General features: G+C 37.5%; 1 protein-coding gene across 1 annotated transcript in view; it reads left to right on the top strand.

The window, feature by feature from the left end:
- The window catches only part of PHLPP1 (PH domain and leucine rich repeat protein phosphatase 1), a 186,471-nt gene that overhangs the window by 1,886 nt on the left and 168,506 nt on the right, over nucleotides 1–16,079 (top strand). The window lies entirely within an intron of this gene.

Raw genomic sequence — 16,079 nt, forward strand, 5'->3', positions numbered from 1 at the left:
GAAGACCCTCCTGAGAGAGGCAGTAGTACATCTAACAATGAAGGTGCTTCCTTGGGGCCTCTGCCCGTGGGCTTGTCGGGTTTGAGGCAGTTTGGGATTTCAGGTGAACTATCCCGTGCACATGATACCTGCAGAGGGAGATGATCATGAGAAACTCTCTCCCTCCACTTGACTGTCTGCAGCTTGCCATTCTAGCCCCGGAGCTGGTCAGCCGGTGCCCTCCAGCTTGCTGTCAGCTCCTTTGCCCCTTAGTCTTCAATAGAACCTAACAGATGCGATCCTTTTCAGTGATACTTTTCTTCAGCGCTTTTTCAGTTTCCTCTGTAAGTTTGCTTCTTGCATCAGAAGTGGTTTTGGCTGTTTCTTTCTCTCATTTCTTACTTTTAGCCTTTGTAGCCAGAACTGACCATTGCGGTGTGACTTGAATTAGGAATATAGGGATCACAATACGACTTTAAGTGATTACTCTCTCTTGAGATGGGATCTAAAATCCTCCTCATTATTTCTTTATTTCTAGATGAAAAGTCTTTAAATTTTTTTCTATTTATTGCAGCTTTATTGAGATATAAGTGATATATTAGATCGAATTCTTGACCAGGAGTGACTAATGTTTGTTCTTTTGGTTAAAGAGTTGGCTGGTACTTAATTAGAGAGCTCTAGATCCTGGTTATATTTGAGCTTAATAAGTTGCTTCGTATTCTTCCTCCTCTGGTTTGAAGAATCATGTTCTTAGTGATAAAGAATTTTATTTAAAATAAAGTTAGCATAACAAAATTAAGTTAGGAGAGATAAGTCTTTCCAAATTTACTATTCTAGGTTGTAGGTAGTGGTGGAAAAATAATCACACTTGTGATTTCATTAATCTGTAGCCATTTTTTTCTAATTTAATATATTTTTGATCCAATTTGTGTCCTAGCAGGAGTTTAGTAAATTTAAATAAAGAAATCTTAATTCCCACATTGAAATATGCAAAACTGAAATATGCATCTCTGGTGAGATGTTCCTTTGTGTTTAATTGAGGTGTTTCTCAGACGAGTGAATTTCTGATGGATTTTTGCCTCATAAAGAAAACCATATCATAATATAGTAGCATTTGCAGTATCTGAAGATAACGTCCCAGTCTGGCGACATGCCTTTAAAAGTTTATGGCCTAGAAAATAGGTGATTTCTCTTTTCATGTAGGAGTAACAACTATATCCTTTTTTCCTGTAGCTCATGTAATTTGTAAAATGCAGATGCATTAAATGGTAATCATACTTGGAACGAGAATATTTTGTTAGCATGAGGATGATAAATATCCTTGTAACCAACCAGTTACATTGAAGGGAATATATATATATAAAGCGAGGGATATATTAAATAAGCAGTATTGGACATATTTTGTGTGGAAAGAGCTCTGCATTCTTTCTTTTCCTCATGAATGAATTGTTGATCATGGTACATGTCCATGCAGAGGGTTTTAGATGTTAGTCATGACATTTAAATATTTGACTCACCTTGATTGTCTCTTCAAGTGTGTCTAAAATGTTTTAAGTGGATGATTTTTTTTTTAACTTACCTCAATATAAAGGTAACAAATTATCTATCTGGTTAAATCTTACATTTCTGGTGTGCTCATTTTAATCTTTCTGTTCTTTATGAAAAGCAGTAATTGTCATAAATGCATATATACATCTGTGTTTATGCTCATAAAAATAGCTAATAAAATGTAGAAGCCACCACACAGCATCCTGCTATTCTTGAATGTGAAGCCAGTGTGCAGGTGTCCTAGAAGGAAGATGCCTGATTGTTATAAACATGTCTCATTGCTTATTTTATACAAAGTTGAGCTTATTTTAAGCCTAAATTGATATACCAAACATCTCTGTGTTGATATTCATTTGCCATAGAACAAAATTAAACATACAGTGAGTCCACTTGAACTTTTGCAAGAAGTTTAGCTATTGATGAACAAAAGGGCCTAGTTATAAGGTGGTCTTAACTTATCATGGGAACATTGTCAGGACTTCACATGTAGCGGAGGTTTGCACCGAGCTGGAGGAGATTCCTGGAAATTACCCTTCTGCTGCAGTGGAATGTAGGACACCCAACAGGGAAGCATTACATTTTGGTAGTAATTCTCTTCCTTAATAATAAGAGAATTAACGTTTGTTTTAGATGAAACCCTCTAAGAGGATGCTATGTATCACATTCGTGTTTATAATTTTACAAATAAATTTATTGCTGCCTGTGTTTTTGTTTATATGTGTAGTTGGAGTTAAGGACAGACTAAGAAGTTGCCTCTGAAGGCTTTTGAGTATTTACCTCTATTTAAATTGAGCTCATTACCTGCTGTCTATCTAGTTTATCTAGTTTGTCAGCTGCTTTTTTTTTCTTCAGAAGTTCTTGTCCAGCAGAGAACTTCATTCTCCTAAGGGTCACCTTTCAATTAAATTTTAGTATTTATGACCAGCTCAAGTTATTCTTAAAAGGCTTTGAAAGCCATTTGTGGTTGCTTTGAATATTTAAATATTTGTTCAGGAAAAGTAAAATGAAAGTCTTTAATGAGGTAGAAGGCATTGGACAAAAGGTACTATCTAATTACAGAGCTGTTGATGAAAACTTAGTTTGAAAATTGTTACTGCACCTCTCAAGTAACCATTCTCTTAGCTGATTTAAAATATGAAAAGAGTTAATCTGAAGTAACTTGTCTGAAGTGTTAAGAATTTTAGGTATAGTAACATTTAATTTCCCTTTAAGAAAAGCCATATTAAATTTTATCTGAAAGAGAGTGATTTTAGGTTAAAAAAATTTAAGAGTTTAGGTTGCTGGACATAAGTTATGGATTTCAAAACGTTAATGAGGTTTTGGACTCCCTGGAAGGTCTGAATCGCTGATCAAGGGCAGTATTAAACTATTTTGTTTAATATTTTTGACTCTCTTCTACCGCCTTTTAGATTTGGTTGTCTAGCTATTTCAGTTTGCATGGTAACAGTGGGAAAGGATGTTGACAGAATGGAGTGCACACCCACTGTGCCTGGTGAACCCTAGACGAGATATTTATGTGTGTGACTTCTTGGGATTGCTCAGGAGAACGGACTTCTTCCCCTCTCATGTTTCTTCTCTTTTTCTCTTCTGGGAATGGTCAAACCTTACATAGTTTCCTACATGGAAACCAAGAAGGGGTGGTTCAGCATTAAGCTGTAATATTGACGAGCAGTCTCTTATTACTATAATTACAGCAGTATTGAGTAACGTGGTATGAACATGTGACACCAGTGTATGCTTAAGCAGTCCTTTTAAGAACAGAGGGTTTAACTTTAATTTTGTTTTTTTTTTAATATTTAAATTGTATATTTGTTGTTTTTCATGTAAAGTGCATGCTATCTTGTCCTTCATACTGTGGTCTGATAAAGTCTATTAACATGTTGGGTTTATTATCTTCAAAAATCTTAAAGGGCTTTCACATAAATTATCTCATTTGTCCTTTCAGAAACATTATTAGGGAGGAGTTGGTGTCAATCCTCTTTTCAGACGGAGAAACTGGTGCCTAAGAGTTTTGATTCTTGTGGTTTTTCAGTCCTTGGCAGAGCTGAAAAGAGAGAGTATGGATGTTCTGTTTTACAATTCATATCGCTTCCCTTGAATCGATGCTGAATTTCATTTACAGTTTAATTTTTCATTTGGTTCAAAGCATTCAGAAAATATGCTGCTTTTGTTGGTAATGAGGTGATATTATCCTCAAGTCCAAAGTGGAATTCTTTGTGAAATGTGGATGGTTCTGTTTTTATCATGCTTCCTTTAAAGACATAAAGAAGTAGGACTGGCAAATAAGTAGACAATACAGAAGGAGTACTGAAACGTGCTGAATATTCTCATTGCAAATAGCCATTTAAGTTGATATGGAACAAAGTTGATGTAACGATTCTTCTCATTATTCTCTTACTCAAATTGACTTCATTTGTTGACTCTTCACTGGGTCTAGAGCATTAACACTTTGTCTGAAAAGTAGACAACTTTTGGGGGTGAAGGTATGGCATTTCAGTTCCCTTAAAACATAGCCGTACTTGTAAAGTATCAGAAATATTCCCCATAAAAGGTTTGTGGAAACTTTTCACTTTAAAGTAAATTTATTTGTACTTTAGTGATTAATACTGCTTTATTGCTGTTACTATGCTGTTCAGTTTTTATAATTCATATATCATACAGAGCTAGAGAGTAAGCTATTCTCCCCAAATTTCATAGTTATTCCTAAAATGGTGTATTTTTTTTTTAATGTTCATTGGCATAATTGTAGGGAGAAGGGATGAATAAATGAGTTTGTAAAGTTTCTGGTTGAAAGTTTTATTTTTGTGTTGCTATAAGATTGTTAAATCAACCAGCTTAAGTTAGATTGATTATCCAAAGATTCTTATTTTTTTAAAGTATAAGATGTTTCTGTTGTTTTTTAATTCTCTTTCTTTTTAGAATGTTGAATTTGATTTATTGGTAACATAACATTCATTGATGTTGTATATGATCCAGCTAGTATAATAGTTGGCATTTTAGCTTTAACATTTGTTAAACTGAATTTGTGGAATTTTGTTAAGCAGCTGGTGGTTTGTGCCCTGAATCTCCAGCCTTCCTTCCTCTTTGGGTCCCCAGGGGATGTGTTAAACACACATATGCACAGAGGCATTTCTCCCATGGCAGGAGATTTTAGATGTGCCACACACTATTAATATCTTCTATTTCACGTGAGTGAAACTGTGGATTTTGAGAGTGTTGGCTCTCAAAGTTTTCTTAGAGTCAATAGGAGTTTTTTCCCCCTTTTCAAAGGCATTTCTTACCTCAACTTTGAGATGAATTTAATGAGACATCTGTCAAATGAGGCATCTTAGATTTAATGATTTTGTTATGTGCCAGGGTTGAACACGGTTCAGTCTATCTGGACAGAGAAGGGTTTAATTGTTCTACTGGGAAAGTCGAGAGATCCTGAAGCCACTCAATAGAAAAGCTTTTCCTTTAAAGACGCCTGACATTTTGAAAAATAGAAAGAGATGTTATCAAAATGTCCAAAATTGTCTGGGGATAATGAAGCCCTTTTGTAAAAAAGTCCCACCTTCTAAAACCCACTCCACCCCTTTAATCCCAGGCATCTGGTACAGCGCTGGTAATGAAGGGTTTTGAATCTGGCCTCTTGTCCCTCTGCTTCTGGGGCAAACTCTTTTTTGTACTTACCTTTGGTTTTCTAAAGGTTGTGTAATTAAAACAAAACAAAACAAAATTGACCATATAGATTCCTTAGATACGTTAGTTATTTATAACATAAATCTATGTGACTGTGTTTAGATTTGTTATGAAACGTCAACTCTGGGCTTTGGAAATTTTTAATAAATTGAAACTCAAAAATCTGAGGGAAAAAAGATTTTAACGATACTTCAATTAAAGAACATTAGGATATTTGGTTAACTATGAAACTAGCTGTTTCAAATGGTGTAATAATTGTACTTAAGAATCAAGAAAAATAACTTACTGGATTACTGAAGTGTTACTACATGTTGATTTAGAGGTGGAATGGTTTTGTTATATAAATAATATATTTGCCTGATATACCTTTTTCTATGTTAAATGAAACAAAGCAGAACCATGCCATAATGCCATATTCATACTGAAATAATTCCTTGTTGTATTTTTACACTTGAGATTGCTTTAATACATTGTAAAATATATTTACTGATAGCATCTTATTAAGGTACAATTCCAGTGGCCTTTGAGTTGGGAACCTAGAAGTCCTATTGGAAATGGGGTAAAACACTCTTATTTGTAGGTTGTACGTATTTTATGAGTTTGTTAGTATCAATACTGTAGCAAAACCCAAAAAGATCCAGAATTTTTGACATATATTTTCTCAAATGAAGCTTTCTAGAAGTAAATTAGTCTCATTTCCAGCTATGTGACAGCATTCAGTTGAAGACGGAATAGAATTTGAAATAATTTGGTTTTGGACCATTTCAGTAATGAATGAAAAAATTTAAATAGAGATTTGAAATTTGAGATAATTGGCTGATTTTGTTTTTAGTTTTCTCCCTGCATTCTTTTCAAGCAGGAAGAGTTTTGTATTTGTTGTCAATTTCTACTGACTCCTGTCTGATGAAGAGCAGCTGGAGAGTGAATCTTTTCATGTATCTGCACCCGTTAATAATATGTTAGAATGTTTGGGCTCTCTTTTCAAATATGAGGCATGTTTTTTAATACAGTGAAAGTGAGTGTGAACTGTACTTGTTTTCATTGCCCATTTAATAATTATCTGGATTTTAACAATCAGTTCGCTCCTGACACATGGTCCAAAGAGCAAAATTTTATGCACAGAATCAGTTTTGACCTTTATTGTCACTTACAAGATACACATTCCTGAGGAATTCTTTGTTCCTATCCATATTTTGAGAGCTTTTTGGCTATACGCTAGCGCTTGAATGGCTGCTACATCTTATAGTTCCTGAGTTTGGCTGATGTGTCCCGGGGCCAGTTGAAAGTAACTTTCTTCTTTTCAAAAACAACTTTGGGAAAGAATTTGTACCACTTTAATCTTACACTCTGATTGAGAGAAAATGGTCAGTCATTTAAAGAAACTAGTCTGAGAGTTGGGAAACTTGGTATGACTTTGGACATTCATTTCAACCTATCTTGGACTTTGGTATCCTCATCAGTAAAATGATGAGCTTCGAGTAGAATAAGTCTAAGATCCCTTTCAACTCTTAACATTCTGGGGCTCCATTAAAGGGCCTGTTCTTCAAATTAGAAGGACTAGATGTTGTAGTTGTTTTAAGTTCTGTAAGACTTGTCCATGGGTTTAACAACAGCCAAATCCCCTGCCTTTTGTCATGGAGAAAGGAGCCGGCTTGGACCTAACATACACAAGTCAGCCTGGGGTTGCCAGTGGAAGCTGAATACTTTTCTGGAGTAGATTAGGACTAATTGACAGACTAGATGATGTTTGATTCACCCTCTCCTTACCAGCCCTACTCTTCAAAGTAGAATTCAGTACACTAGAGATGAATTTAAAGAAATACATCCTTTTAAAAGTTAAAGTAAGATTCTTTTCTTAAGTTGACTTATAAAGCAAGATACTTTCATAATCCAGTTCATAAAGTTTATTGTAGCAGTAACTGTATTTGAGAGGTCCAAATCTTACTGGTTCATTAGCTTTAATTCATGGTGAGCTGTGTGCCTGTCTACTTGTGCCTAGAGTCAGTAAGAGCAAAAGAACTTAAAGAAAATGAAATTTTTGTGTTATTTTGATTAGGCTGTAGAATTTAGGGTCCTGTAGAGATCCCAACATCTGTATTTTTATAGATGAGGAAAGCAAGCCCTATAGGGGTTAAGTGTCTGGTCCAAGGTCTTATCAAGTCAGTCTTAGAATTAAGGAATGGCACCCAGGATTTTTATCTTTGGAACCTCCTTTATTTAGTATTCAAAATGAAAGTTTAAAAAATTGAGTGTGCTTCACACATTTGATGCTTTCTCTATTCAAGGTGTTTCTAGTTTATTTTCTTTCTCATCACTGCTTTTGAGAGATTATATATATATCACTTTGACAGATTATGAGAGGTGGCTTCTAATGGAACAATTGGATATTTTAATTGCATAATGGGAAATTAGATTTCATTAGTGATGTTACCTTTTGGGAGATTTATGACAGAACTTTAAATTAGACAGACAATTGGCTGAAAAGAGTTACAGTGCTAGAAAATCAGAAAATCAGTGGTGATTTCTTCAGTACTTTAAAGTTGAAATTGTTAGAAGAATGGAAATGTTGGAATAAGAAATAATTGAATTTTTAAAAAATATTTGGGAGAAAAATTTAAGAACAGATTTTGAAAAAAAATTCCCATTCAGACATGTGTTCATTAAATAGATTCAGTATTCATTATATTCTTTTATCAGTTTTTTTTTTTTTTAAGAAAAATGGTATCGTCTCACAATTAAATGCAGTTGCCCTATCTGGGTACACATACACAGTCCTATTTTTATGTGATGTAAAAAACTGAAACAACTTAGTAATCTTTGGGCTTTTGCTGTTTGCTAGTTTTGGAAGTCTTTATCATGAAATCTGGTACTGCTCTGTATATCTCTTTCTCTCAAAGAGAAACAGAAATATCTTGCTCCTGTTAGAAGTAAAACAGCTTGCGAATATTTGTAGGGGTGAGAGAGATTCCCTTTTATATTAGGTTCCATTTTAATATAATCATTTAACTTAAGCAAAAGTTTTATGTGGAAACTAATCTATGGAGTCAATTAATTCCTCAAAGATGACTGTTCATTTTTACTATGAGGAAGGGAACTTTTTAAAGTGCAGAAGTACAGAGGAGTAAAAATAAATTGCATCTGGCATATGGAATATGTACTTGAGATGCTGAAGCAGAGAAGAAATTTCTCTTGGCGGTCTCTGAGAGGTGGTATGGCTGGAGGTAGTAGAGGAGCAGGTCTGTGTACTAAATTGAATCTCTCCCTGTGGGAGGAAGTAAACACTACTTTCATTGGCAGAGGGGCATTCTTTCTCTTCCTTACGTACATCCCACGCATGCTTACATGATACACGCACACACGTGTTCTCCATCGAGTGTTGAGGTGGTAGTTGTATTTATGAATTGAAGGGGATGGGTGGGGCAAATAATCTTGGGGGGAAAGATCTTGATTTAAAAGAAAATTGCAGTTCTTAATTATGTAGAGCATTTTTTTTCACATTTTAATTGGTAACATTTCTCTTGTGACTGGCCTGTTTGTATCTCTAGCCCATTTTTTTTTTTTGTATGATATTTGTCTTTTTCCTACTGGCTTATAGATTTGTTTTGGGGGGTATGTTTAGGGAACCTAGCTTTGTTTTTCTAAGTCACTTTTTTCTTTATCTGTTCACACTTCTTTCTGTGTCAGTCCTTTCCTCTAGGTATTCAGGTTTCTGTGTCAGGCTTCAGAAGACCTCCCCACCCCAAGGTTAAAAAGAAATACCCCATATTTTCCTGTATTGTCTCATAGTTTTACTTGTAGGCTACAAAATTATAATCTATCATTTGTTTAAGAAAGATAGGAAGTAGGAAAGAACAAATTGTCCCCATACTTTTTATTGGATAATTGAGTATTTCTTTAGTGATTTAAGCTGTCACTTTTCCTTAGTTTATCTTTTTTTCCTTAACTGATTGGCATTTATATCATCCTTACTATGTGCTAGGCACTGTTTTAAGTGTTTTGTAAGTATTAGCTCATTTAATTCTCATAACAACCCTATGAGGTAGATAATGTTGCCCCTGCAGCAGATGGAGAAACTGAGTTACAGAGCAGTTTAGTACCTTGTGTGGGTTTGTCCAGTGAGCAAGGCACAGGCAGAATGCAAGTCCAGGCATTTGAAGCCAGAGTTAACTAGTTAACTCATGTGTAATAGCTTGATTTGCTGAATGTGGAAAACTTGTCCTTAACAACCTTCTGGGGCCGGTTTGGGCATATCAGCATTTGGGAAGCATGGACTTTGAAGTAATTGAGGCTTGGACTTGCTTTCTGGCTGTGCCCCTGACTTCAGAGCTCCACTTCCCTCTTTCCTTCTCTGTAGGAAGAGGTGATACCTACCTGCCACACAGGGCTGTTGAGAAGATCAAATGAAATGAGGCGAAGTGCCCAGGACAGCAGGACTCAGTATAAGCCAGGCCCTGGTCTTCGGATGGAATGTGCACTGATGCAGGAACTGGGACCTAGATTTGACTGTGGGCTTCCTCTCTACTTGATGTGAGACCTGTGATGAACCCCCAAGTCTCCTTAAGCCTCATTAGAGAAAAAAGGAGATAAAAAAAATCTGTCTCAAAGAACTTTGTGAGGTTCAGATTTGATGATATATGTGGAAGTGCTTTGTAAACTGTGAGATGTTATACAAATGTAGTGTGGTGTGTTATTTTTAGTACTAGTAAATTGCCACAAATGTTAATTAGAGGTAATTAGGGCTCATTAAGGAAGATGGGATATGCTGTTGCTCGGTGACACTGGCAAACTATACACTTTCACTCTTTCATCCATTCATTCTATCCAGTAATTACTATGAATACCTAGTATGTCAAAGGTGCTTTTGATTCAAAGATGACTGATTTGAATTGTCGAGGATCCCTTGAAATACTTGCAGATCTGAGGGCATGTTTGTGGAAACAAGCAAGCCAGCACTTAGAATACAGTGGTGGAAAGTGTTCTGATAGAGGCGTGGGGTTCACAGACGCCTGTAGCAACCATAGAGGAGAGACTCCTGACTTCACCATGTGACTCCCCAGAAGGCCCCTGAGCCACCCTGAAGGACTAGAGGCCGTAGCCTCTTGCCATATCTCCGGGATGCTGAATTGTTTGAAGGGCAGCCGTAAATTACTAGTAGTTCAGAGTCCAGTCAGGCTAGTGTAGGGTTAGTAATTCCAGTCTAATCCTTTAAGACTTACCAACCCTTTCTATCTAGCCCTTCTCATCCACTTGAATCATTTGGGCTTCATTTGGTATCATAGTTTGTGAGGATCTAAGTTCTGGGTTAAGGAAATATTAATTTTGCTTTTTTGAAAAGAAAATGCAAATGTGCACATGCTCAAGGCTGCCCCGAAGCCTGGCAGTGGGCCTCCAATGTACTTGAAAGACCTTTTCTTATTCTTTTCTGCAAGGCCTGTGAAAGTTTTGCTTTCCTTGGGTTTATGAGATTTATGGGAAATGCTGTGTTTATCTTTCAGAGTCAGGTACTTTCTTTTAGTTTAATGTCATGTAGCCCACATTCATGTAAAATTTGGAAGACGATGAATTGGTCATACCCTGGGGGTATTAATTTTGACTTTGCCCGTGTACTGTCTGGATCTTCATTGGTGAAGGAGTTTTTTTGTTTTTTTTTTTTTTTACCCTCTTGTGTGGACTAGGAGGATACACAACTCTTAAGTGTTCACATGAGCAGAAGTAACTCTTTTATCCGTGGCTGTAAATCCGTACTACACTCATGGCAAGTTAAGTCTTTACTAATGGCCTGTTAGGAGTTTCTTTTAAGAGGAAGGCAAACATCTCTGTGAAATATTGTCTCATGCAGTAATGTGAATGACAATGCTGGAAAAGATCTTTATTTTGCTTTTTATGTTAGTTTTAAAATTATGATAAACATCCTGGTTAAAAAAATTATGCAGATCCTGTCTGACTAAAATAAGTCGTGCTTATAATTCAAATGAAAATACTTCTAACTCAAACTCATTAACATTCAGGTTAATTACCTGCCAGTGTGTATTTTTCACTGTCATTTGTACCTTTTTGCCCTCTGTGACAAATTTTTACAGAGACCTCACTTAACTCATTAGAGCAAAATCAATACCCGACAAGCTGATTTTCATGGGGGAATATTAACAGAAATGTTAGCATCATAAGGAGACTAATTACCGGCCCTCGTGATTATGACGTGGATGCTAAAAATCCCTTACAACTAATTCATAAGAGGGGCTTGGTGTTTTTAACCAAAATCTGAATAGTATTGTCGCATTGATAAATACACAATGAGAAAAGTTCTATAAACAAGTATCTTGGAACTGCTAAAAAAGATAGTGTCACTGTGACGATGCCACACAGAAGTCCATTTCTGAGAGTAGGGATTGTCTTGGTTGGGGGGGTGGAATGAGTGTTTTGTATCTCAGATTGGCTCGCAGCTGCTGATAGAGTTGGGAGTTGTCATTGCTTCTTGCTTCTGTAGATGTGCATAAGGTCCCCCATTCCACCCCCCCAACCAAACAACAAAATGGTGACAGCCTCTTGGTTCTAAGAAGCTGATAGATTAACCCAAGTGGTGTTAACCTCCAGATAATACTGATACATAAAGAGAAGTAGTGGTGTTCATTTATCTTTAAGGTACTGTCATAAGCACAAGTATATATACCCCCTTGCACAGTTATTTAGCTTTTACAAACAATTGTAATATTAGAGTAGACTAAACCAGAGTTGTCTGTAGATAGTTACTAATTCAGAACCAGGTGAATGCAATCGTTGAAGTAATACCTGCCAGGGTATAGCTTTGCCAAGCTTCACAGGTGAAAAATGGGTGACAACATCATGGATATCCTACAGAGAGCACAGAATGTGAGCACTGGAAGGGACCAGGGGACATTTAGTCCAGTTTCTTACCTAGCATAGACATCTGTGCTTATCCTCTTCTGGCTGATGGCCATCTGGCTTCTGCTTGTTGACTGCTTGCTAGGTACTTTATTCTAGAACAGCACCGAGTGGAGATCATGCTCCTTGAAATGTGGTCTGTGGATCAGCATCTCCTGAGAATGTGTTAGGAATGCAGAATCTATGATGGAGAGGGTGTGAAGAAAAGGGAACCCTCCTCCACCGTTGGTAGGAAGGTAGTTTTGTTCAGCCATCATGGAAAACAGTATGGAGATTCCTTAAAAAACTGAAAATAGACTTACCCTGTGATCCATCAATCCCACTCCTAGGCATATATCCAGAGGAAATTCTCATTCGAAAATACACATGCATCCAAATGTTCACAGCAGCACTACTTACAGTAGCCAAGACGTGGAAGCAACGTAAAGGTCCATCAGCAGATGACTGGATGAAGGAGTTGTGGTGTAGATACAATGGAATACCACTCAGCCATTAAAAGGGATAAAATAATGCCATTTTCAGCAACATGGATGGACCTGGAGATCATCATTCTAAGTGAAGTAAGCCAGAAAGAGAAAGGAGAATACCATATGATAGTACTTGTATGTGGAATCTTGGAAAAAAAAAAAAAAAAAAGGACACAAATGAACTTATTTACAGACCAGAGATAGACACACAGACATGGAAAACAAACTTGTGGTTACCAGGGGAAAAAAGGGGCAGGGAGGGATAAATTGGGAGTTTGGGATTTTGTAGATCCTAACTACTATATATAAAATAGATACAAGGTCCTACTGTATAGCACAGGAACTCTATTTAATACCTTGTAATGGGTTATAATGAAAAAGAATATGAAAAGGAATATGTGTGTGTGTGTGTATGTTGTATGTATAAATGAACCACTATGCTGTACACCAGAAATTAACACAACATTGTAAATCAACTATATGCTTCAATTAAAAAAAAATGCAGAATTTCAGGCCCAACCTCAGACTTACTGAATAATTGTCATTTTGACAAGATTCCTAGGCAATTGCTTTGCATAATACAGTTTAAGAATTGCTAGTGTTGGATGAATCAGGAGTGGGATAGATTAGAACTGGAGGAGGGAAACCATTAGGAGCTTGCCTGGTTCAGTAAGATACTGAGAGCTTTAACCAGAGCAGTGGAGAGAGAAAAGGAGACAGATGTAGACGTTATCCTAGGACATAGTAGTTATTATAGAAGCTCGAAGATGACAAGTTTGCACTTGGAGTAATGGAAGAATTGTGGGTCAGAAAGTAGGAAGCAAGAGGTTGTGTGGAGGGTATTGTTAATTAACTCAGTCAAGCTTGAGGACCAGACGCTCTGCTTAGGAGCTGGTGATAGGAATGAACGAAGGCCTGTCTCCTGCCCTTGATATTTATGAATATTTTGCAGTTGAGGGTAGATTTTGCTGAGGATGAGTTTGAAATGGTAATGCATGTTAGGCTGACAATAATTATTTGTTTAGCTGGCTAATGGACCTGGCTCACCACCCAGCTTCCAGATCTCAGTGGGTCCTATTATGATATATGCAGTAACTGTCAGGAAGGTGATATAAACCTTTATTTACTTGAGCCCCCCCCCCTTTTTTTCACATTCAGAATGGGATTATGGCCATGGACAGAAGTGATGAGGTCTAAAATGAATATTTATATTAAATTTTTGCAGCTCTCAGGATGAATGCCTTTTGAATCTCCAGGCTTTCCTATCTGGTGTGTGTGTGTGTATGTGTGTGTGTATGTGTGTGTGTATGTGTGGAGGGGGGATTTGCATAAACAATTACAGTAAAACTGGAAATGCCTTAAGGGATTTACAAAATGCCAAGGGAACCCAAAAGCCTGACAAATCAGCTCTCCCTGGAGGTGGAATGCTCTGAAAGGCTTCCTGAGAAGGACTCCCTGTGTGAATGGGGGACTAGCATTGCATGAAAAGGGCATGTCAGGAACTAAAGCATGATAAAAGGGCACGGTGTGTGCAGGGAATGGGGAGTAGCTGGAGCGGCAAGGTGTTAGGTGATGAGATTTGAAGAGGTAGGAGATGAGACTAAAAAGGATAGTTGGGGCCAGTTGATGAAAGGCCTCACATGCTAAGGACTTGATTTGATAAGCAGCGGGAGCTACTGAGCATTTTAAAGTGGGGAGTTTCATGATTAGATTTCTATTATAGGGCATTAACTGACAGCCAGCTGGAGGGTGGATTGGAGAGGGACTGGAGACTTGGAGACTGCCTTGGTGGGGCATTTAGTAACGGAGCACTCTCTTAGGAGCTGGAGATACAAAAAGACAGAATGGCCTTGCCTCAGGGAGTTCAGCTTAGTAGGAGACAAAGAAATCACTGCAGTATAGAGTATGCTCCTTTTGAGGTTTGTTCAATGTGGAGGTTGTACCCAGTACAGAATTAATCAATTCTGCTGCAGGTGACGTAGGTGGGAGATCGTTTTGAATTTTAGAAAGAGTAGACCAGGAGTAGGAGTAGATGGGATGGACATGCCTGCCAAGGGGACTGAGGGGCCACCTAGGAGCTAGATGAGGAAGAGCTAGACTAGGTCAGTGCAGATGAAGAACTGTAGACATGGGAACTGTTTAGAATGTAGAATTCTTGGACCTGATCAAATGATTGTATGTTGGAGGAGAAGGAATAGTTCAGGATTTATCATTCATTTGTGAAGTAATTTGAGTATATCTTCCACGTTGGGAAGTGTGCCACTGTCTTCCATGTCAGGGATGTAGTGTGAACAGGACCAACAGGATTCTGTGTCTCAGGACCACTTGAAGGTTTCCAGTTTGGCTGACTAATCCCATCAACCAACAGGGAGAATGTAGGAGCAAGGTGAGGGGGAGAGAGAGTGAATTAGATTCTGGATATGTTCGATTTAAGGTGCCTAAAGACATCCAGGTAGTCTGAGAGCTCAGGGGTTACCTGTGTTTAGGTAGGTGTTAAAGCGTTTGGATTGAATGAAATTGCTAGATCATATAGGTGGGGTGAGGAGAGGGCTGAGGAGGCAACTCTGAGGAATGCCTATATATAAAAGTGCTGGTAGTGGATTATGTTGAGTGAAAGAATTCAGATATAAAAGACACTGTAGGACAGAAGAAGGTCAATTAATAGGCAAAACTAATTTTTGATGAAAGGTCATGATAGTTGTACCTTTCAGGGGGATATTGAGGGATAAGGGCTTGAGCCATCTGCTGTTGATAATGTTCTTTGTATCTTTCTGGGTTTTATTTTCCTGGGTATGTGCATATAAAAAAATTTACTGACTGTACCCTTATGGTTTGTGTACCCTGCTAGATGTAAGTTGTACTTCAGTAGAAAGAAGGGAAGTGGTCCTGAAGGAAGAAACTTGAACATTGTTTCTTGTATCCTGAAGGGAAAGAGAGAGGGGGGAAGCTACGGATAATGGATGAATGGAGAGGGCAACATAAACAAGGGAAAGTTCTGGAAGAAATAAGACAGGCAGAATCATAAACACCCAATGGAGTTAACCATGGGCGGGAAGAGGTCCACCTGTTTCTTTGAGACTGTTAGGAAGAACTTGTGAATATAAAGATTCATTTAAGTAATATTCAAGAAGTTGGGCCTCAGTTTTCTTAGCGAGGAGATAAGGAGAAACCAAGTCGCAAGATTTACTGAAATGTTTTTTCTTGAGTGAATCAATCAGCTAACTGTAGTTTATACCCCCCTTTGGGAATCTGTGACTGTGATTTCAGTCTATGCTGAATTTCCTATAGGGTGATCCTTTCTTAATTATCCTAACGCATCTTACTACACAGGAAGGGGAGGGTGGATAGTAAACTAGAGGTGGAGGAGATGATTGCCAACTCTGTTTTACAGGTTTGACTGTGCTTGCGTTGGGCAGGTTTGTTTTGATAGCACAGTTTGGTTCCGTCCTAATCTTTAAGTGTGTGTTTGGGTGTGGGGTGTGTAGGTGTGGAGACATGATG

This window comes from Camelus bactrianus, chromosome 30 (assembly GCF_048773025.1).
Source record: "Camelus bactrianus isolate YW-2024 breed Bactrian camel chromosome 30, ASM4877302v1, whole genome shotgun sequence".
NCBI classification, from domain to species: domain Eukaryota; kingdom Metazoa; phylum Chordata; class Mammalia; order Artiodactyla; family Camelidae; genus Camelus; species Camelus bactrianus.